Source organism: Chiloscyllium plagiosum, chromosome 1 (genome assembly GCF_004010195.1).
Source record: "Chiloscyllium plagiosum isolate BGI_BamShark_2017 chromosome 1, ASM401019v2, whole genome shotgun sequence".
NCBI classification, from domain to species: domain Eukaryota; kingdom Metazoa; phylum Chordata; class Chondrichthyes; order Orectolobiformes; family Hemiscylliidae; genus Chiloscyllium; species Chiloscyllium plagiosum.
Window position 1 is genome coordinate 13,187,097 of NC_057710.1, and position 24,162 is coordinate 13,211,258.

Genomic DNA, 24,162 nt, shown 5'->3' on the forward strand with positions numbered 1-24,162 from the left:
CTCCCTGCCAGTACATTAGTCCCCTTCCAATTTAGGTGCAATCCGTCCTTCTTGTACAGGTCACTTCTACCCCAAAAGAGAGTCCAATGATCCAAATATGTGAATCTTTCTCCCATACGCCAGCTCCTCAGCCATGCATTCACCTGCTCTATCCCCCTATTCCTGCCCTCACTAGCTCGTAGCACCTGGAGTAATCCAGATATTACTAATCTCGAGGACCTCCTTTTTAAATTTCTGCCTAACTCTCTGTAATCTCCCTTCAGAATCTCAACCTTTTCCCTTCCTATGTCGTTGGTTCCAATGTGGACATTGACCTCTTGCTGGCCCCTCTCCCCAGTGAGAACATTCTGCACCCTCTCTAAGACATCCTTGATCCTGGCACCAGGGTAACAACACACAATTCTGCTTTTTCTCTGCTGGCCACAGAAACGTCTGTCTGTACCTCTGACTACAGAACTCTCTAACACAATTGATCTCTTGGAAGCCAACGTACCCCTCGTTGCATTAGAGCCAGTCTCAATACCAGAAACTTGGCTGTTCATGCTACATTCCCCTGAGAATCCATCACCCCCTACATTTTCCAAAACAGCATACCTGTTTGAAATGGGTATATCCACAAAAATCTCCTGCCCTAGGTGCCTAACTCTCTTACCCTTCCTGGAGTTAACCCATCTATGTGACTGTATCTGAGACTTTCCCCACTTTCCTATAACTAACATCTATCACATGCTGTTGCAAATTCCTCATCGCTTCTAACTGTCTCTCCAACCGTTCCATTCGATTTGATAAGATTTGCAGCCAACAGCATTTATGGCAGATATAATCCACAGTAACCCTTAAACTCTCTTTAAACTCCCACATCTGACAAGTACATATTGCTCTATTAAAGGCCATTTTGCCTCTTCACAATCTACAGACCCAGAAAATAACATCGTCTTATTCCTCTACAAACACTGCCCCAGGTTAAATTAATAGTTATGGCTCATATTTTAAGTTTAATCAAGAGACATATCTCCAAAAACATTTAATCACGAAAGAACCCTTTCTATTCACTACTGCAGATTCTCTGTAGGCCACACTTAAAACAACAATACACTTATCTGATTCTGTGCTGTGAACTTCGCCCAACGGTTCCTCAAAGATCAGTTGTGAATTTCACTGTTTGATGATTTTCCGAGATGCTCTCCGATGTCCAGTGATACGTGAATTCAAAACAGCAAAAGCAGTAACTGTGCAGGTTCTCTCTCTCTCTCTCTCTCTCTCTCCTGCACTGTCCTCACCATATGCTTCCCTTGTCTGCTCTTCTCCCTTTTAAAACTGCAGTTGTTTTGACTTTTTTTTCTCCAAAGTTCCAAAACAATGCAACAGCATATAAACCAGTAATTGCTGCTCCTGGAATTCGAGGAAATCACTTCCAACACCTAAAATACCTCAAAAAAAGGAGCAGCTGTTACAACCAGAAAATTTTCCTGTCCTACATCTTGGATTATTCACTTTCTCTGTTTGTAACTCACTGTCTTGTTCCAGCATTTTTTTCTCATTCATTTTCTGGTGTGGTTTACTGCGTGTTTCTATTTCTTACTTCATGTGTATGTGTAAGCTGTTGCTTTTTCTATGTAACTTTCTCCCTTGATTCCTTCAATTTTTTATTCAGCTGCAAGATGGTATCCTGGCTTGGAGTGAATGTTGGAGTGTTGGGTATCATGTTGGAGTGAATCAAATTGCTCGTGTGGTTCGGGAGGGTTTGGCAAAAGGGTGGGGTGGGAACCAGAGCTACATATCTGAGAGGGGAGCAGTTGTAGATGGGGCAGTGACAGGATGTAGTGAATCTATTGGGAAGGTATCTCACACGATGAAACAAAGGGATCGGTTAAAGTGTGTCTACTTTAACGCAAGGAGTGTCAGAAATGAGAGTGATGAACTTAGAGCATGGGTCAGTACTTGGGACGATGATGTTGTCGCCATAACGGAGACGTGGGTTTCCAGGGGCAGGAATGGTCGCTAGATGTTCCAGGGTTTAGAACATTTAAAAAGAACAGGGAGGGTGGAAAAAGAGGAGGGAGTGTAGCATTGCTAATCAGAGAGTGCATCACAGCTACAGAAACAAAGGTTGTTGAGGAAGATTTGTCTACTGAGTCAGTATGGGTGGAAGTTAGGAACAGCAAGAGAACAGTCAAAGCATTGGGGGTTTTCTACAGACCACTGAATAGCAGTAGAGAGATTGAAAATCTCATAGGTGGGCAGATTTGGAAAAATGCAGATATAGCAGGGTTGTTGTTATGGGTGTTTTCAACTTTCCCGAAATCGACTGGAACCTCCTTAGTGCAGATGGATTGGTTGGAGCCGTTTTTGTCAAGTATGTTCAGGAGGGTTTCCTTACTCAGTATGTAGACAGGCCGATGAGGGGAGAGGCCATTTTGGATTTGTTGCTCGGCAATGAGCCAGGACAGGTCTCGCTGTGGGAGAACACTTTGGTGACAGTGACCACAACTGCCTCACATTTACCATAGCCTCGGAGAGGGAAAGGAGCAGTCATCGAGGGAAGATATTTAATTGGGGAAAAGGAAATTATGATGCTATCAGACAGGGGTTGTGAAGTACAGACTGGGAGCAATTGCTCCACAGAAAGGGCACAGCAGACATGTAGAGACTGTTTAAGGAGCAGTTGTTACGAGTGATACACGAACTTGTTCTTCTGAGACAGGTAAGAAGGGATGAGATTAAGGAACCTTGGATGACGAGAACAGAGGAGCTTCTCATCAAAAGGAAGAAGGCAGCTTACGTAAGGTGGAGGAAGGAAGGATCTAGCACAACTTTAGAGGATTACAGGCTTGCTAGAAAGGAGCTCAGAAATGGACTGAGGAGAGTCAGGAGGGGGCATGAAAAAGGCTTGGCAGGAAGGATTAGGGAGAACCCAAAGACATTTTGCTCATATGTGAGGAATAAGAGAATGATCAGGGAGAGGGTAGTGCCGATTAGGGATAGGGTAGGGAACATATGTGTCTAGTCTAAGCAGATAAGGGAAGCCCGAGATGTGTTTTTTGCTTCAGTTTTCACGAAGGAAAGGAACCTTGTTGTGAATGAGAACTTTGAGGAGCTGGGAGGGTAGAAAATGAGGAGGGGGTATAGCATTGCTGATCAGAGAGTGCATCACAGCTACAGAAATGAAGGTTGTTGAGGAAAGTTTGTCTAGTGACCAGATCAAGATTGATGAAGTTGATGTTCTGGAAGTTTTGGCAAACATTTAGATTGATAAGTCCCCAGGGCCAGACCAGATTTATCCTAGGCTGCTCCAGGAAGTGAGAAAGGAGGTTGCTAAGCCGTTGGCGAAGATCATTGCTTCCTCACTCTCCATGGGAGTCGTACCAGAGGATTGGAAGGAGGTGAATGTTGTTTCTTTTTTCAGGAAGGGTAATAAGGAAATCCCTGGCAATTACAGACCAGTCAATCTTATCACTGGGGTCAGCAAGGTTTTGGAAAGAATTCTGAAGGATAGGATCTATGACTATTTGGAAAAGCATAGAGTGATTAAAGCCAGTCAGCATGGCTTTGTGAGGGGTAGGTCATGCCTCACAAATCTTATTGAGTTCTTTGAGGAGGTGACAAGATAGGTCGATGAAGGTCGAGCAGTGGATGTGGTATATATGGACTTCAGCAAGGCATTTGATAGGGTTCCCCATGGTAGGCTCATTCATAAAGTCAGGAGGTATGGGACACAGGGAGATTTGGCTATCTGGATTCAGAATTGGCTGGCTGACAGAAGACAGAGAGTGGTTGTAGATGGAAAGTATTCTGCCTGGAGGACAGTGTTGAGTGTCCTCTGTTCTTGGACCTCTGCTCTTTGTAGTTTTTATAACTGACTTGGATGAGGAGGTTGAGGGGTGGGTTAGTAAATTTGTATGTGATAGTTGATAGTATCGAGGGCTATTGCAGGCTGCAACATGACATAGTCAGGATGCAGAGCTGGGCTGAGAAATGGCTGATGGAGTTCAACCTTGATAAATGTGAAGTGATGCATTTTGGAAGGTCGAACTCAAATGCTGAGTATAAGATTAAAGAGAGGATTCTTGGCAATGTGGAGGAACAGAGGGAATTTGGTGTTCAAGTACATATTTCCCTCAAAATTGCCACCCAAGTGGATAGGGTTGTTAAGAAAGCGTTTGGTGTTTTGGCTTTCATTAACAGTGGAATCGTGGTTAGGAGCCGTGAGGTTTTGCTGCAGCTCTACAAGTCCCTGGTGAGACCACACTTGGAATATTGTGTCCAGTTCTGGTCGCCCTACTATAGGAAAGATACAGAGGCTTTGGAGAGGGTGCAAAGAAGGCTTACCAGGATGCTGCCTGGACTGGAGGGCTTGCCTTATGAAGAGAGGTTGACTAAGCTCAGACTTTTCTCTCTGGAGAGAAGGAGAAAGACAGGTGACCTGATTGAGTTATGCAAGATAATGAGAGGCATGGATAGAGTCAGAGCCAGAGACTTTTCCCCAGGGCAGGATTGACTGGCACGAGGGGTCATAGTTTGAAGATATTGGAGGAAGGTATAAAGGAGATGTCAGAGGTAGGTTCTTTATGCAGGGAGTTGTGAATGCATGGAAAGCGTTGCCAGCTGTGGTGGTGGAAGCAGAGTCATTAGGGACATTTAAGCCACTGCCGGACATGCACATGGATAGCAGTGAATTGAGGGTTGTTACTATATTTTCATTAGGATTAATCCTCAGCACAACATCGTGTTCTGTGCTGTACTTTTCTATGTTCCATACTCTATGATTTGGCTGAAGATCAGTATCTGCAATGATGGGGATCGCTGGAGGTGGCTGAGATGGATCACCCATTAGGCACTTCTGGCTTGATGATTGTCGCAAATGTTTCAGCCTTATCTTTTGCGCCGGTGTTCTGGGCTCTTCCATCATTACATTCCCTATAGTATGGAAACAGGCCCTTCAGCCCAACAAGTCCACACTGACCCTCCAAACAGTAACCCACCCAGACCCATTCCCTACATTTACCCCTAACTAATGTACCTAACACAATGGGCAATTGAGCATGGCCAATTCACCTGACCTGCACATCTTTGTACTGTGGGAGGGAACTGGAGCACCCGGAAGAAACCCACGCAGACACTGGGAGAATGTACAAACTCCACACAGACAGTCACCCGAGACTGGAATTGAACCCGGGTCCCTGACACTGTGAGGTAACTGTGCTAACCACTGAGCCACCGTGCCACCCGTAAGAATAGGGATATTTGTGGAACTTCCTTGTGTTTGGTAATAGGTAAGTAGTCCTGCCTAGCAGCTTCAACAGGTTGACACCTCATGTACAGGTATGCCTTGAAGCTGCTCCTGACATACCCTCCTGCACTCCACGTTGAACTAGGATTGATCCATTAACGAAGAACAAGTTATTACAGACACTGGAATCTACTAAAAACAACAAATGCTGGAGATCACAGTAGGTCAGACAGCATCCATGGAGAGAGAGCAAGCTAACATTTCGAGACAAGATGCCTCTTCCCATTATGTTGATGGTACTGGCAAAGAGGGGGGCTGTCAGCCAGGAGGCTGGGGTAATTCTGCTGTTACTGTTGGCCACAGCACCTTGTGGATACCCACACTTTACCCTCAAAAGGGCTCATGAAAGCCAATAACTTGTATACAAAGTTTATTTTCTCTCTTTCTTTCAACATTTGTTGCTTCTTAAAAACTTTTCCAACTTTTAGATTTGCCACTAGTCTTTGTGATACTGTACATTTGTTTATTCTATTTGATATCATTCACTCTCTGTGTCTCATTTTCCTGTTCACTCACTGTCTTGCACACTCGCTGTCCTGTGCCCCATTCCCCTGCACACTCACTCTCTTGGACACTTGCTCTCCTGTGCCCCATTCTCCTGCACACTCACTCTCTTGCACATTCGCTCTCCTGTGCCCCATTCCCCTGCACACTTGCTCTCCTGTGCCCCGTTCCCCTGCACACTCGCTCTCCTGTGCCCCATTCCCCTGCACACTCACTCTCCTGTACCCCATTCCCCTGTACACTTATTTTCTTGTGCCCCATTTCCACGCAAACGCACTCTCTTGCGCACTTGCTCTACTGCGCCCTATTCCCTTGCACACTCACTCTCCTGCACCCTATTCCCCTGCACACTCGCTCTCCTGTGCCCTATTCCCCTGCACACTCACTTTCTTGCACACTTGCTCTCCTGTGCCCCATTCCCCTGCACACTCGTTCTCTCGTGCCCCATTTCCATGCACACGCCCTCTCTCGCACACTTGCTCTCCTGCACCCTGTTCCACCGTGCACTTGCTTTCTTGCATACACTCTCCCGCGCCATGTCCCCTGCAAACTCACCCACCTGAGCTCCGTTCCCCTGTACACTCTGTAATGAAGTTGAATTGAATTTAATTTATTGTCACGTGTACCGAGGCACAATGAAAAGCTTTGTATTGTGAGCAATACAGGCAGATCACAGAGTTAAGTAGCATAGATAAGTAAATAATAGGTAAACAGCAGCAAAAACAAAAACACAGGTACAGGCAAATGTTAAGAGCTTGTGAGTCCATTCAGTATTCTAACAACAGGAGGATTGAAACTGTTTTGAAACCGGCTGGTGTGTGTGTTCAGGCTTCTGTACCTTCTCCCCAATGGCAGAAGTTGTAGAAAAACATTGCCAGGGTGGGATGGATCTTTGAGAATGCTGGCGGCCTTTCCTTGACACCAGGCCTAGTAGATTGATTCTATAGATGGGAGATTGGCCTTTTGTGATTGTCCGGACCGAGTTCATCACTCTCTGTAACCGTCTCCGATCTTGAATGTGTGTGCTGTACCTTTAAGAGAGTTTGGGACCTGAATCTCTTATTAACAGCGTATCAATAATATCATTCGGCTTTTCCCTTCCCATGTACAACATTATACAAGGTCACACAACGTCTCCTGGCTTTATGTGATGTCATAGCAACTGTGGTTAACACTTGATCAAGTACAGATCATTGTGAATCTGTAATCATTCCTTTAGAACAGGTAAGTGCCAGTTATCAATGGAGACATGATTGTTTGTACTTATGCTCCTGTTCCCATACCCTCTATTAAATTCAGATCAACATGATTTGAAATCAGTTCAAGAAAAAGAAGCTCATTAGTACTGGAGTGAATATCTGTAATGAGTTATTGTCAATGAATTACTGTAATTATGATTCCATATTGCTGGATTTGCAGGTAGAAGGTTGTGAAAAACAACATTAAATCATTAAAACCATAAAGGTATAATAATGAGAACAGGAGGGCTGTTTTTTTTTTCTGCAGAAATAACTAAGCTGATGGTGCTCCAGATTTCCATTGGGAAATTAGATTAGATTACTTACAGTGTGGAAACAGGCCCTTCGGCCCAACAAGTCCACACCGACCCGCCGAAGCGCAACCCACCCAGACCCATACTCCTACACCTAACACTACGGGCAATTTAGCATGGCCAATTCACCTAACCTGCACATTTTTGGATTGTGGGAGGAAACCGGAGCACCCGGAGGAAACCCACGCAGAAACGGGGAGAATGTGCAAACACCACACAGAGAGTCACCTGAGACGGAAATTGAACCCGGGTCTCTGGCACTGTGAAGCAGCAGTGCTAACCACTGTGCCACTGTGCCGCCCAATTGAAATATTGAAGTATCTCTTTGCCAGCCCAGCTAAAGACGAGTACATACCTCACAGCAGAGTTTCAAACTGTTTGGTGAGTAATTGCACTTTCTGCTTTCTCAACTCTAGCTTAAAATACATAGTCTAAAAGAAGACGTATAGTATGGCAGAGCAGCTTGGCTGTGTGGAATACTCATCCTGGGTCAGTTGAGAGCAGTGAATGCTTTATTTGCCAAAGAGGTTCATAAGATTAGATTACTTACATTACTTACAGTGTGGAAACAGGCCCTTCGGCCCAACAAATCCACACCGCACCGCCGAAGCGCAACCCACCCATACCCCTACATTTACCCCTTATCTAACACCACGGGCAATTTAGCATGGCCAATTCACCTGACCTGCACATCTTTGGACTGTGGGAGGAAACCGGAGCACCCGGAGGAAACCCACGCAGACACAGGGAGAACGTGAAAATTCCACACACAGTCAGTCGCCTGAGGCGGGAAATGAACCCGGGTCTCTGGCGCTGTGAGGCAGCAGTGCTAACCACTGTGGCACCGTGCTGCCTACAAGTATGGAAAGGGGCTCCAGCAGGGGTCTGGAGCTTGATTATCTGCAGGAGTCACTGTCAGGTATCCACAAAGTCAGGAGCTACATTAAAAACCTAAAGTTGTCAAACATCAGATGAAGAGCTGGAAGGCAGCAAGGGAATGGATGATCGTTGTGTAGTTCACAATAGTGCAGGAGTCCCCTAAAGTCTATTATACCTCTTGCAAGTGGCTCAGTTGCCCATGTGGAGGGAGAGAAGAGTGGAAAGTGAATAATGATAGGTACTTCCAGCTTTGGGGTGACAAACAGGTATTTCTGTGCCCAGTGATGTGACTGCAGTGTGGTGTGCTCCCCCCTTGTTAACAGGACCAAGGATGTCACAGAGTGGTATCTGGATATTCTTTAGGGGAGGGTAAAGAGCTCAAGGTAGTGGTCCACATTGGAACCAATGAAATGGGGTAAAAGAGGGACGAGATCCTGAATTTAGAATGAGGGATCTAGACAAGTGACTCTAAAACAGGAATGCGTAGGGCAACCCTCTCAGCAATGATTCCAGTGCCACATGCTTGTGAATATAGAAATAGCAAGACTGGCTGAATGAACGTGTGTCTGGTAAAAAGATTACAGGTAGAGGGTGGAAGACTTCTGAGGCATTAGGTCCCCAAGATGGGGTAATCCAAGATGGGGGACAGGAAAATTTTCTGGCTGTATCAGCTGCTCCTTTTTTGAGGTATTTTAGGTGTTAGAGGTAATTTCCTAGAATTCCAGGAGCAGCAATTACTGTGTTAAATGATTTTGCATTGTTTTGGAACTTTGGAGAAAAGTCAAAACCACAGCACTTTTAAAAGGGAGATGAACAGACAAAGGCAGCACATGGTCAGGTCAGTGCAAGAGACAGAGAGAGAGAGAGAAAGAAAGAAACCCACACTGCTCTCTGACACGGCAGTGAACCTGCACAATTACTGTCTTTGCTGTTTGAACTCATGTATCGCTGGACATCGGATTGCATCTGGGAACATGAACAAACGGTGAAATTCACAACTGACCTTGGAGGAACCAGTTTGGGGGAGGTCACAGCTCAGAAATAGGTAAATGAATAGTTTTAAGTGTGACCTTCCTTACAGTAAGTCTGCAGTAGTGCGTAGAGTGGGTTCTTTCTTGATATATGTTTTATTGAGATATGTCTCTTGATTAAACTTAAAAATATATGCCATAAGTATTAACTTAGCCTGGAGCAGTGTTTTGTAGAGGAATAAGATGGGGCTATTTTCTGGGTCTGTAGATTGAAAGGAGGACAAACAGTCTTTAGTAGAGTGATATGCACTTCCTGTTGGATAAGGGAGTTTTAGGAGAGTTTACATGTTGCTGAGGATTATATGTGCAATAAGTGCCATTGGTTGCGAATCCTATCAGATCAAATGGATCATTAGGACGACAGTTAAAGGCATTGAGGAATTTACAAAAGCAAGAGGGTGTGATGGATGGCAGTTATAGGAAGGGGGAAAAGTCTCAGATATAGTCACATAGATGGGTTAACTCCAGGGAAGGTAAGAGGGGCAGGCAGGTAGTGCAGGAGTCTTCTGTGGCTATCCCCCATTTCAAACAAGTATGCTGTTTTGGAAAATGTAGAGAGTGATGGATTCTCAGGGGAACGTAGCACAAACAGCTAAATTTCTGGTATCAAGACAAGCTGTAATGTAATGAGGGGTACTTTGGGTTCGAAGAGATCAATTGTGATAGGGGACTCTCTAGTCCAAGGCACAGACAGACGTTTCTATGACCACCAGTGAAAAATCAGAATGGTGTGTTGCCTCCCTGTGTCAGGATCAAGGATGTCTCAGAGAGGGTGCAAAATATTCTTTAGCGGAAAAGGGACCAGTAAGAGGTCATTGTACACATTGGGACCAATGACATAGGAAGGGAAAAGGATGAGATTCTGAAGGGAGAATATGGAAAGTTAGGCATGAATTTAAAAAGGATGTCCTCGAGATGAATAATATCTGGATTACCCCTGGTGCTACAGGCTAGTGAAGGTAGGAATAGGAGGATAGAGCAGATGAATGTGTGGCTGAGGAACTGGTGTATGAGAGAAGGATTTTTGGATCATTGGAATCCCTTCTGGTGTGGGAGTGACCTGTACAAGAAGGGTGGATTGCACCCGAATTGGAAGGGGGCTAATATACTGGCAGGGAGACTTGCTAGAGCTACTAGGATTTAAACTAGTAAGGTAGGGGGTGGGGTGGGACCCAGGGAGATAGTGAGGAAAGGGATCAATCTGAGACTGGTAAAGTTGGGAAAAGAAGCAAGTCAAACAGTCAGGGCAGGGAGAAAGTGAGGACAGATGGAGTTTAATTCAGATAAATTTATACACTTAATGGTAAGGTCCTAGGGAGTGTTGCTGAACAAAGAGACCTTGGAGTACAGTTTCATAGCTCTTTGAAAGTGAAGTCGCCGGTGGATAGGATAGTGAAGAAGGCGTTTGGTATGCTTTCCTTTATTGGTCAGAGTATTGAGTACAGGAGTTGGGAGGTCATGTTGCGGCTGTACAGGACATTGGTTAGGCCACTGTTGGAATATTGTGTGCAATTCTGGTCATCTTCCTATCGGGAGGATGTTGTGAAACTTGAAAGGGTTCAGAAAATATTTACAAGGATGTTGCCAGGGTTGGAGGATTTGAGCTATAGGAAGAGGCTGAATAGGCTGGGACTCTTTTCCTTGGAGCGTTGGAGGCTGAGGGGTGACCTTAAAGAGGTTTCCAAAATTATGAGGGGCATGGATAGGGTAAATAGACAAAGACTTTTCCCTGGGGTTGGGGAGTCCAGGTCTAGAGGGTATAGGTTTAGGATGAGAGGGGAAAGATATAAAAGAGACCTAAGAGGCAATGTTTTCACGCAGAGGGTGATGCATTTGTGGAATGAGCTGCCGGAGGAAGTGGTGGAGGCTGGTACAATTGCAACATTTATAATGCATCTGGATGGGTATATGAATAGGAAGGGTTTGGAGGGATATGGGCTGGGTGCTGGCAGGTGGGACTAGATCGGTTTTGGATATCTGGATGGCATGGATGGGTTGGACCGAAGGGCAGGTTTCCGTGTTGTACATTTCTATGACTCCATGACTCTGTGACTGACATTGGGGCAGTGTAACCTCTGCAAGTACATCTAAACGAAATGGGGCTTATAAGCAGCACAGTGGCTCATAGAACACAGAATATAGAACATTACATTATAGCCCTTCAACCCTTGATGTTGCGCAGACCTGTGAAACCAATTTGAAGCCCCTCTAGCCTACGCTATTCCATTATCACCGATACGGTTAGCACTGCTTCCTCACAGCATCAGGGAGCTGAGTTCATTCCATCCTTGGGAAACAGTGTGGAGTTTGCACAATCTCCCCATGTCTGTGTGTCCAAAGGTGTGCAGGTGAGGTGGATTGGCCATATTGTCCAGGGATATGTAGTACGGTGGATTAGCCATGGGAAATGCAGGGTTACAGGGATTGGGTGGGATGGTCTGCAGAGAATAGGTATGGGCTTGTTGGGCTGAATAGTCTGCTTCCACACTGTAATTGCTTCCATTCTATAATTGTCTCAGGGAGAATTTGCTCATGCTGTTGACAGAGAATCTCATTTAGTTTTTTGTTGTGTTGAGTTTCACAAATGATGACTCAACAAATCCCCCGGAGTGATTAAAATCCCAGGGTTCAGGGATAGTATGGAGCTGAAAGAAATTGTTGTTGGGAAATGAATTGGAGAAATTCATGGGACTGAAGGTGGACAACTTCCTGAGACCCAATCACCTTCACCTGAGAGTGTTGCAAGGGATGGCCGCAGAGATAGTCAGTGCATTTGTGCTCACTTTCAAACTCCCCGTAGAGTCTGCAATGATGTCTGGAGATTAGAAGTCTGTAAGTATAACCTCACTGCACAAGAGGGGAAGGAGAGAGAGCTTCAATCTTGAAAAGAATGTGAGAATCTACTGTAAAGGATCTGATTAATGGATATTCAGAAGTTAATAGCTTGCTTTGACAGAGTCACTGAGAATTTATGAAATGCAAACCATAATTAACAAACCTGATAGTGTTTTTGAGTATGTCATTAATTCAAGCAATAAGAAGGGACCAGTGGATATGGTTTATATAGATCTTCAGAAGGTACCAATTATCTAGTCTGTCTCTATTATCTCATTTCAATCTCCTGCCGTTTTCTCATACCCTGTGCTCCATTACTATCCAAAAAAACCATACAATGTCCAGTTGAACATCTTAACAGAACCTGACTCCACCTCGTTTTATGGCAGTGCATTTCCTACCCTAACTACCTGGTGTATGTCAAAGATTTTCGCTCACATAATCCTTGCTTCATTTGCACACCGTTTTAGATCTAAGCCCTCTCATGCATATTGCTTTTACAAGTGAAAGCTCCTTGAGTTCTAGAAGGAGTTGCGCTTTTCAGCTGTGAAAACACGTGAAAAGAAAACATGGCAGACAGATACGCAGACTAGAAATGACAGCAGAGTCCGAAAGTAAAAGTTGAAGGGAAACAATACACAACTCATTCTTAGATGAGTAGATTTCGAAATGTTGTGAATGTTAAGCTGGGTGATTCTGGGAGCACTCGTCCGCAATTCACTGACAGGAGTTTGCTCAGCTATTTTCCATTGTGATTTAGCTGACATGGACTGCTTTTAGCAATCAGAGAGAGACTTTGTCGCTTCTATCTCCAGATATGCTTCGCAGATGTTTTCAGTTGTGTCCTTCACGGTTCAATGTAACTCAGTCCACAAAGCCCACCAGCTATCTGGCACATGGAGACTAGGGTTTTTTCACCTGTGGAATATGGGCATCGCTGGCTGCGCAAGTACTTATTGCCCATCCCTAGCTGCCCTTGAGGAGGTGGTGATAAGCTACCTTCTTGAACCACTGCAGCCCACCTTCTGTGGGTTGACCCACAAGGCTATGAGGAATGGAATTCTAGGATTTTGACTCAGCAACAGTAAAGAAAGACTGATATATTTCCAAGTCAGGATGGTGAGTAGCTTGAAGGGGAACTTGCACATATTGGTGTTCCCATATATCTGCTGCCCTTGTCCTTCAAGACGGAAGTGGTCATGGGTTTGGTCTGAGGATCTTTGGTGAATTTCTGCAGTGCATTTTGTAGATAGTAGACACTGCTGTACTGAACATTAGTGGTGAGGGTGTGGATGCTTGTGGATGTGGTGACAATCAATCAGGCTGCTTTATCCTGGATGGTTCCAAGCTTCTTGAGTGTTGTTGGAGTTGCACCCATCCAGGCAAGTGGGGAGTATTCCATCACATTCCTGACTCGTGCCTTGTAGGCTAAATCACAAACTTTTCTTTCACCAAGAACTGCCTTTCCTTCAAATCATTGGGTCGGATCTTCCTCGGCCCTGAACGATTTGAGCTATGGGGAGAAATTCAAGAGACTGATTTAAGAAGTCAAGCAAGGCCTTTCGAAAGAAACAAGTCACGTTTCCCACATGTGCTTCAGACATTGAGATGACATTTTCCCAGTCAGCCACTGACTGTCCATTCTCAACCATCCTGTGGTTTATATTGTTTCTTCATAAAGAAGTATATATGTTGCACATAAAAATTTGATATAGCCGTGAGTAATTTGATGGTGTAATCTGTTGTCATGTCAAAAGAAAACAACAAAGAAAATGTTTTTAATCTAACAGGCAGAAATGCAATATGATCCACTGAAACAAATCCAATATATCAAGGGTGGCACAGTGGTTAGCACTGCTGCCTCACTGAACCAGGGTCCCAAGTTCCATTCCAGCCTCGGGCAACTGTCTGTGTGGAGTTTGAACATTCTCCCCCTGTTTGTGTGGGTTTCCTCTGGGTGCTCCAGTTTCCTCCCACAGTCCAAAGATGTGCAGGTCAGGTGAATTGGCCATGCTAAATTGCCCATAGTGTTAGATGCATTAGTCAGAGGGGAAATGGGTCTGGACTCTTCGGAGGGTCGGTGTGGACTGGTTGGGCCAAAGAGCCTGTTTCCACAATATAGGGAATCTACGAATTTCAAACAGTGTTCACAGGTTATAGTCAATGTCTGATAAATTGCAACCAGAAACTACACAAGATTGCAGATGATGTCTCATATCACAAAGGTGTCTACATTGTGAATGCCAGAGTTTTCTATAGATACTCTGAGAGGTTCCATAAGTCTTCCTGGACTCATTGCTTCCACTTTCACATTTGATGCTTCCTTAGGACTCACTAGGGTAGGAGCTGTGATGGGTGCGGCTGGTGATGTCACTAATATTACAGCCACTGTGAGTGATTCTGCTACACAAAAGAGAAATCAGGAAAAGGTAACTAAAATCCTAAATGTCCTTGAAGACTAGAGTGAAATCATGTCAAAGGAATTATAACAATAATGAGGAGGAGCCAGTGTTGGACTGGGGTGCATAAAGTTAAAAATCACACAACACCAGGTTATAGTCCAACAGGTTTATTTGGAAGTACCAGCTTTCAGAGAAGGAGCGGTGCTCTGAAAGCTAGTGCTTCTAAATAAACCTGTTGGACTATAACCTGGTGTTGTGTGATTTTTAAAATTATAACAAGTTCACTGTGTAATGGTGGGAGAAAGTGAGGACTGCAGATGCTGGAGAGTGAGAGTTGAAAAGTGTGGTGCTGTAAAAGCACATCAGGCCAGGCAGCATCCGAGGAGCAGGAGAGTCAATGTTTTGACCATAAGCTGGCTGTGCTGTTGCTAGAAAGCACTGGCTGTGTTTTTCCAGCACCGCGCTTGTCGCTGTATCGTCGTGTCATGCAATGCCAATAGTGGGAATGACATTCCAGCAGGTATGTTTGTTAGTACTGCTGAAGGTAGCGTAAAATGCTTGAACACTATTGCTCTTTTTTTCTTGTTCCTATAGTTTTTTTTTTTCCCTGAATTACCTCCTCCTTCTTATATGTTGAAAAGTCCACTCATTTTCTGTCCCAAAAATGGAGGAAGTTCATGGAGTTTACTCACCATAATCTTGAGGACAAACCGTGGACTGCAGAGTCAAAAAGGGTGGCGCTGAGAAGTCACAGCAGGTCAGGCAGCATCCGAGGAGCAGGAGAGTTGACATTTCAGGCATAAGCCCTTCATCAGCCCTGACCTGCTTTGCCTTTTCCAGTGCCATACTTTTTGACTCTGCCTACCTTGTATTTACTGAACAAACCTGAGTCGTACCTTTTTTTGGCATATCAGTTTCCAAGAGCCTTTGTCTAGTTGTTTTCCTTCCCCTCGGCAGTATCACTGCCTTCAGTGGGGTTACCAATGGGAATTTCCGATTTGGTTACACTCAGGTCTGAGGCGAGCAATATAATGTCACACCTGGAGGGTGTCAAGGGGACATCAGAGAGTACTTTTTGGGGCAGAACAGCCATAATATTGTTGAGTGGCAGGTCAGGATCAAGGGGCTGAATGGTCCACTCTTGCTCCACTTTCTTATGTTCAAATATTCTCAGTATTGATATGGACCCAGACCAAACACCCTCAAATATATCAAGGAGTTAGCCTGGACCTTAACTTCTATTAATTTTCCAGGCACGAGCATGGTGTGTTGCTCCAGATGTAATTCAATTGGTTACATTATTCGGTTTTAAAGAAAATAGACATTATTTTTACTCTATAGCGAAAATAAAAACAAAAGAAAGAAGAATTGGAATAATAATTCTATTGGGAAACTTAACAAAGTAATATTGTTTAACTACTAAATAGTAACTGTTCCAATGTCCCATAAACACACCCTTGGTAAAGGCAAATTCAGTAAAATGGGTTGTCTCACATGCAATTCTAGCAGCAGGAAGAGAGCTGCAGCTTTTAGCTGGAACAGAGAAATGAATAACAGCTCTCACAATCAGCTTCAAAACCCCAACATTTACTGAAAGCTCAACTGAAACCTTACTTCTTTGGGAGTCTGTCTCCACCCATTCATACTGCTCCTATTGTTTCAACATTTAAAATCCAAGCTCTTTACTTTATTGACTTGGAACAGAACATTCATCAGCACTGTCTGAACCTCTCTTCATAAAAAAAAAACCCACAACAAAATACATCTCTTAAAGTCATTGTATCATCTCAGTATGGTGACCATGACAACTCTCATTTGTTGTAAAAATCCCTGCCTGGTTCACTAATGCCCTTGAGGGAAGGAAATCCTTATGCAGCCTGGTTTACAGGTGACTCCAGACTCACAGCGAATATCGCTCCAGCAACCCACTCAAGTCAGCAGGTAATCAGCGAAAGCCAACAAAAGCTGGCTTTGCCAACTGCGCCCACATCTTATGGAAGAAGAAGTTAAAAATATTCAGGATCCAGCTCTGATCATTGTAAGGTATGTTGAAGGGCAAACAGCTTGATACCTTCCATGACACATTACAAGTCCACTAAAGAGCTTCCTGTTGTCCATGAAAGCCCTTCCATACAACAGCTCCTTATTGAGATGTGAGAAGCTTGAGTCTCGTGATTCCCCACTGTCATTGTGCACTGTTTAATTGGAATTTAAATAACTATCGCAGCCCAGCCAGTTTAAAAGCAAGGAATTTGTAAGTGATTTCTTTTCACAATATGAATCATTTTTCACATCGATTTGCAACAGTGGGGAAGCAATATCTCTTCAATTCACAATGTTGTTCTAAATTGCATCCTGCTGTAGCACTTGACCTGCTCTGAAATCAGGCTCATGTTATTTGTTTTGGATGTTACAACATCTCCGGCACAGACATCCAGACCTGAAGAACCGCGGCTCGGCTGAACCTGTAAAAATTCACAGCAGCTTGTCTAAGTTTCGGAGGAGAGAATAAGTATGTGTATTCCATAAGGGTTAGTTCTTTTTTAAAAAAAGATTCTTCACATCCTTCTGCTCTGACTGCTCACGAGAAATAAAGAACAAACTTTGAAATGGCCCAGCTGAGAAATTAAAGCCACCTCAACGTAGATGGGGAAAAGCTGGTCCTGTTCTTAAAGGAAAGAAAACGAAAGGACAAAGATTTATTGTGATGTGCAAACAAATTTTGGCACAAAGCGAGTACTTAAGGTCTGGAATGCACCATGTGGGAATGTAGTGAAGCTACAACTTATCCATTCAAGAACACATGGGTTGATGGCTTGGAGCAGCCTTTTGGCTCAGTGGTTAGTACTGCTGCTTCACCGAACCAAGGACCTGGGTTCAATTCCACCATCGGGTGACTCTGTGTGGAGTTTGCATGTTCTGCCTATATCTGCGTGGTTTTCTTCTGGGTGCTCCTGTTTCCTCTCAGTCCAAAGATGTGCAAATTAGGGGGAATTGACCATGCTAAATTACCCATAGGGTTCAGGGATGTGTGTTTTTTAGGTGGGTTAGCCATGGGAAATGCAGGGTTACAGGGATAGGGTGGGGGGAGCTGGGTGAATGTTGTTCGGAGGGCTGATGCTGATTCAAGGGGCCAACTGGCCTCCTTCAGCACTGTAGGGATTTTATGATTCTCTGATTTGGGTATAAGTGGTGTGTAAGAATGTGGGGAAAAGCAGAAGACTAGGCTTAGGCAATAACATCAGTGTACCCATAATGGGTCAAATGGCCTTCCAGTCTCTTTGATCTAAAATAATGGGATTTAAACATGCATCGTCAGAATATTAAGAAGGGGCTCAAGGGTTACATTGAGTGAAATTGCCACTATGCCACCACCAACTCCACTTATTTTGAAGAATTGACAGCCATTGGCTATCCCAATGTATATCTGGGTAACTAAACTGCCCCATTATAACCACACAATGTCATTTGCACCTCTCTGTAACTACCTTGCCGATTTGTTCCTCTCTATCATACACACATGTGAATGGTTTATAAATTATACTATGCAGTGTAATTTCACCCTTGAAGTTTCTTAGCTCTAGCCAAATCAATTCTGACCTTGAACCCACTGGAAAGTCCTCTTTCTATACCACTGCAATGTTCGACTTAACCAAAATCCCCACTCGTCCTCCTGCTTGTTCACCACAACATCACAAACCCATGTGGCTATCTGTGCCTGTGACTCCTCAATCTTATTAACTACACTCCATACATTCATCTAGATGAAACTCTAATTATACTTCTGTTCTGGCACTATCTGCCTCTCCCAGTATTTTTTCCACAATGGGTTTTATTTATTTGTTCATGGAGTATGGGTGTTGTTGGTTAGACCAGCATTTATTACCAATCCCTAATTGCCCAGAGGGAATTTAAGAGTCAACCACATTGCTGTAGGTCTGGAATTACATGTAGGCAAGTGCAGGTAAGGATGTGAAGTTTCTTTCCTGAAAGGACACTAGTGACCCAGATGGGTTAATTCCTGATCATTGGCATTGGTTTCAGGTCACCAATAGACTTGTAATCTCAGGTTTTTTATTGAATTCTAATTCCACCATCTGATATTGTGGGATTCGAACCAAAGTTTCCAGCACATTAGCTGGGTCTCCAGATTAATCTCACAATAATACCACCAGGATATCATCTCTAATCTTCTCTCCTGGGTCCTACAGCCCTGCTGAGTTGGTTAAAATCCACCACCACTGACAAAACACCTTGTAAGCAACTCAATTAACATTTCTGTTCAGGTGGAACCCACCCAGTTTTTACAGTGCCATCTCCATTAAAGCCTCTCCCAGTGTTCCAGGAAGCTAAGGCCCTTGGCCTTGCACCATCCTTCCAGCCATGCATTCATTTGTCTGATCTTCCCTACTTTTGTGCCTATTTGCACTTGGCACTGGGGGTAGTCTTCCCTCTTCCTACCTATGTCAATGGCTCCAACATGGACCGAAACATCTGGCTATGCACTCTCCCACACAGGAATCTCAATCAACCTTTCTATGATCGCCCTAACACTGGGGAGACAGCACAACTATCCTTGTATAATCATATTAGAGTTAGTGTGGTTAATGAGAGGAAAGGCTGCTTGCTTCCTTAAAAGCTGGCCACCAATGCAGTGAGGTCATGATGGTAGTTGGAAATGTTTCAAAGTGCAGCTATGAAAGACCTGCTCCAGGAGATGTTAACCAGTGTGGCACTTGTTAGTGCTGAGAGAGCAGCTTTTCAAAACCATGTCAGATCAGCTGAGGTAGAATATTAGAATCACAGAATCATGTAGTACAAAAAAGGACCTTCAGCCCATCAAGTCTGTATTGTCAATGCTACACTATTTGCACACGGGTTCCAGCAGGAGGCCCAAAGAAGGGACAAAAAAGATCATTGCATCCATCTTTGACTTTGTAGTCAGTCATTTACAGATCTCTGCAAGTTTGCCAAGACTAGTGTCATCACACTTTGCAAATTTGATGACTATTCCTAACAATGTGTCACTGTAAGCTGCAAATCCACGGTGCCAGGCAGTTTGAAGTTGTGCACTGTCTTCCATTGGGCTTCTCCTGGACAGCTAATGGGCATTTCGGGCAGGTACGCCCTGAGGCAGAATTGCACAGGAAAGAGGACCTTTCTGTTCTTTCAAGGCCCCAAGAACAGCAGAGCAGTAACATTACAGCCATGGCAAAATATCATATGGCACACACTGCACAATGACTGTGTTAGGGTGCTAGAAGAAGACGATTTCAATGTGAGCTCTTGTCAATAATTAAAACCATTATAATGCATTATGCTAGTGAGGAAGAATGGAAGAAACCTGTCCATTTCTGACTGTGCCAATGTATGACAGGCTGCCAGTTGAAATCTAGGAAGGGAATACCTGCTTCCGAGAGAGTTGGAATGAAGATGGCACCATGCCATCAAATGGCATCATGGAACTACAGTCTTGAACATGTTAATCCAAGCGTTGGCCTACACTGAGGTGGTTATAAAGATCCCTTCAAACTACTGCCAAGAAGAGCAGGGCAATGTACTCACCAATGATAACCACCACCAAGAAAACAGATTATCCTTTGCTGTTTGTGGAGTCTTGCTGTACACAAATTGGCAGCTCCTTTCCTTCCATTACAACAATTGACTGAAAAAGAAATGGCACTCTGTGTTTAAACTCCATCTAAAACAAAAAAATGGTTCTGTTCTGAAGAAGGGTCACTGGACCTGAAATGTCAACTCTGCTTTCTCTCCACAGATGTTGCCAAACCCACTGGGTTTTTCGAGCAATATCTGTTTTTGGATGGAGGTTTGCTCACTGAGCTGAAAGGTTCATTTTCAGACGTTTCGTTATCTTACTAGGTAACATCTTCAGTGGACCTCAGGCGAAGCATGCTGAAAATTACTGCTTTCTATTTATATGTTTGGGTTTCTTTGGGTTGGCGATGTTATTTCCTGTGGTGATGTTATTTCCTGCGATGAAGTCACTTCCTGTTCCTTTTCTCAGGGGGTGGTAGATGGGGTCTAACTGGATTTGTTTGTTGATAGAGTTTCAGTCGGAATGCCATGCTTCTAGGAATTCTCGTGCGTGTCTTTGTTTGGCTTGTCCTAGGATGAATGTGTTGTCCCAGTCGAAGTGGTGTCCTTCCTCATCCGTATGAGAGAATACTAGTGAGAGAGGGTGATGTCTTTTTGTGGTTAGTTGGTATTCATGTATCCTGGTGGCTAGTTTTCTGTCTGTTTGTTCAATGTAGTGTTTGTTACAATTCTTGCACGGTATTTTGGAAATGACATTAGTTTTGCTCGTTGTCTGTATAGGGTCTTTCAAGTTTATTAGCTGCTGTTTTAGTGTGTCGGTGGGTTTATGGGATACCATGATGCCAAGGGGTCTGAGTAGTCTGGCAGTCATTTCCGAGATGTCTTTGATGTAGGGGAGAGTGGCTCGGGTTTCTGGACGTGTTTTGTCTGCTTGTTTGAGTTTGTTGCTGAGAAATCGGTGGACTGTGTTCATTGGGTACCCATTCTTTTTGAATACACGGTATAGGTAATTTTCCTCTGCTCTGCGTAGTTCCTCTGTGCTGCAATGTGTGGTGGCTCATTGAAATAATGTTCTGATGCAACTTCGTAAGTGGGTGTTGGGATGATTGCTTCTGTAGTTCAATATTTGGGCTGTATATGTTTTTCTGTAGACGCTGGTTTAAAGTTCCCCATTGTCTGTTCGCTCTACTGAGACATCTAGGACTCGCAGTTTGTTGTTGTTTTCCTCCTCTTTAGTGAATTTTATGCCAGTAAGAGTGTTATTGATGGACTTGAAGGTTTCATCCCTAACCATCCAACCCAAACTCTGGATCCGCTACGTGGATGACACCTTTGTCATCACTAAACAAAACATTTCATTTGACATTTGAGGTTGTTGATGGTACTTACCTACTGTGGACCTCAAGAGTATTTATTTTGGACATTCATTGTTACTAGGTTTTTATTATTTAAAGAATATTTGGAATAAATGAGTCAGATAAAATTGTACCCCAACCATTTCATTAAACAATTTTGTTCATGGGATTTGCTTGCTAATTAGAGTCATAGTCATGGAGTTGTACAGCACAGAAACAGACACTTTGATCTAACTTGTCCATGCCAACCAGATATCCTAAGCTAATCTAGTCCCATTTTCCAGCACGTGGTCCATATCCCTCCAAACCCTTCCTATTCATATACCCATCCAAGTGCTTTTTAAATGTTGTAATTGTACCAGCCTCCACCACATCCTCTGGCAGCTCATTCCATACATACCACTCTCTGCATGAAAATGTTGCCCCTTAGGTCCCTTTTAAATTTTTCCCCTCTCAGCCTCAACCTATGCCCTCTAGTTCTGGACTCCCCCACCCCAGGGAAAAGACCTTGTCTATTCACCCTACCCATGTCCCTCATGATTTTATAAACCTCTATAAGGTCACCCCTCAGCCTCCGACGCTCCAGGGAAAACAGCCCCAGCCTATTCAGCCTATTCCTATAGCTCAAACCCTCCAACCCTGGCAACATCTTTGTAAATCTTTTCTGAACCCTTTCAAGTTTCACAACATGTTTCCAATCGGAGGGAGACCAGAATTGCATGAAGAGTGCAGTATATGCAAGACAAGGGCAAGAAACCCATATGAAGCCCTCTACTTAGAATAGAAATTTATTGTCATGTGTACTTTTACAAGAAAAAAACAGTGAAAAGTTTTATGGGTTGCCCCATCATGGCACCTACTTCAATGACGACAATCTTGCTTAATAATTTTAAAAGATTTAATTTAGACAAAGTTCAACAGAGTTCAGCTACTGGGTTCTGGGCTCGTAGAAGGCTGACTAATGCAATATGGAATACCCTGAAGATGCAGCAAGGACAAGACTGCCAAGCCAGGCCGCTAGGATATTGGGCCGGAGGCCTCTGCCGAAGAAGACCACCATTCCAGGCTGAGACCGCCACAACTGGATGACACTATCTACCAGGCCACAAGAATACCCGGACCCCGAAGATGAAGAAGACCTCCATGCCGGGACAGGGCGACCAGGCCGGGCTGAGACCACCTTCAGGCACATGGGCCTAGCTGTGGACCCAAAGCCTCGGCTCACCCTATAAGTGCAAGCCAGGGGATTCAGCCTGCTCATCGCTCGCTGGGAGACTCCAGGCTCCGTATCCGGCTCATCCTGATTGCCACTGGAGACCTCCTCCTTCACCCACTACTCTGCATGCTTCAAAGAAAAAGAAAACAAAGAGAAAAGAAAAGGTAGACATTTTTAAAAAGCGAAAGAAATCTGACTGGAGCGGTCAAGCCCTGGGCTCCCACCAGCACCATCTTGAAAGATTTTATTAAAATCACTCAGCATCAGGTTATAATCCAACAGGTTTATTTGGAAGCACTAATTTTCGGAGCACTGAATAGTGATTTCCGACTTTGACCACCCCAGTCCAACACTGGCTCCTCCATATCATTGAAGGTTTTAGGACTTTTGAGATATAAAATGAATGGAATGTTCCACGTTTGCGAGGGGGGGGGGGAGTAAATTGGGAGAAACCATTCCTGTTTGGAAAAGGGAGAACAAAATGACATAGATTTCAATCTGAGGCCTTTTCTGAATCAACTGTAAATGCAATCAATTCAATGATGGCTTGTGAGAAGGTCTTTGTAGGAATTTGAATGAAAACCCCAATATTTATAGAAGTGACAATTTGCACATCAGAAATCCAATCAGAGTTTGTATAAAGTAAAAGAAGCATCGCTAACAAGGGAAATTAACTCATTCCTATCATTTGGAGAGAGTGGTTTGGAATATTAACAATTAAATTCCACCGCTCAATAAGCATTACAAATTGAAACTTTATTCAGCTCTTTGTAAACTTATTCATATTTGTGCATTTCTGTCAGAATGCTTTAAGCTGATTTTTTTTTATCCATTCAGTCATTTTAGTCTTACTTCCATTATACAGGTCCTTGGCATTTTTCACCACTGAATGGATATCCCACTCCACAGAGCTCCTGACAGAGCTCCTGAAACTAATTTGCGGTGAGTGTGGGGGTGGCCATCACTAAGGACGAGGTACTGGGGAAGCTGAAAGTTCTGAATGTGGATAAATTATAGGACCAGATGGACTACACCCCTAAGTTAAAATCCCTAGAGTACAGAATCATGCCCTTCAGCCCAACAAATCCACACTGACCCTCCGAAGAGTAACCCACTCAGAACCATTCCCCAATGCTATTACTCTACATTTACCCCTGACTAATGCACTTAATCTACACATCCCTGAACACTATGGGTAACGTAGCATGACCAATTCACCCCTTCTGCACATTATGGAAGGAAATGGGAGCACCCACACAGACACGGAGAGAAGGTGCAAACTCTTCACAGACAGTTGCTCAAGGCTAGAATTGAACCCGCGTTCCTTGCGCTGTGAGACAGCAGTGCTGACTATTGAGCCACCGTGCCCTTCTGAAGGCAATAATGAGAAAATTATGGAGTCATTGGGGGTGATCTTTCAGGAATCACTTGAGTCAGGGAGGGTGCCAGAGGACTGGAGAATGGCAAATGTAACACCTCATTAAATAAGAAAGGGAGGTGGAAGGCAAAAAAACTATAGGCCAGTTGGCCTGACCTCTGTCT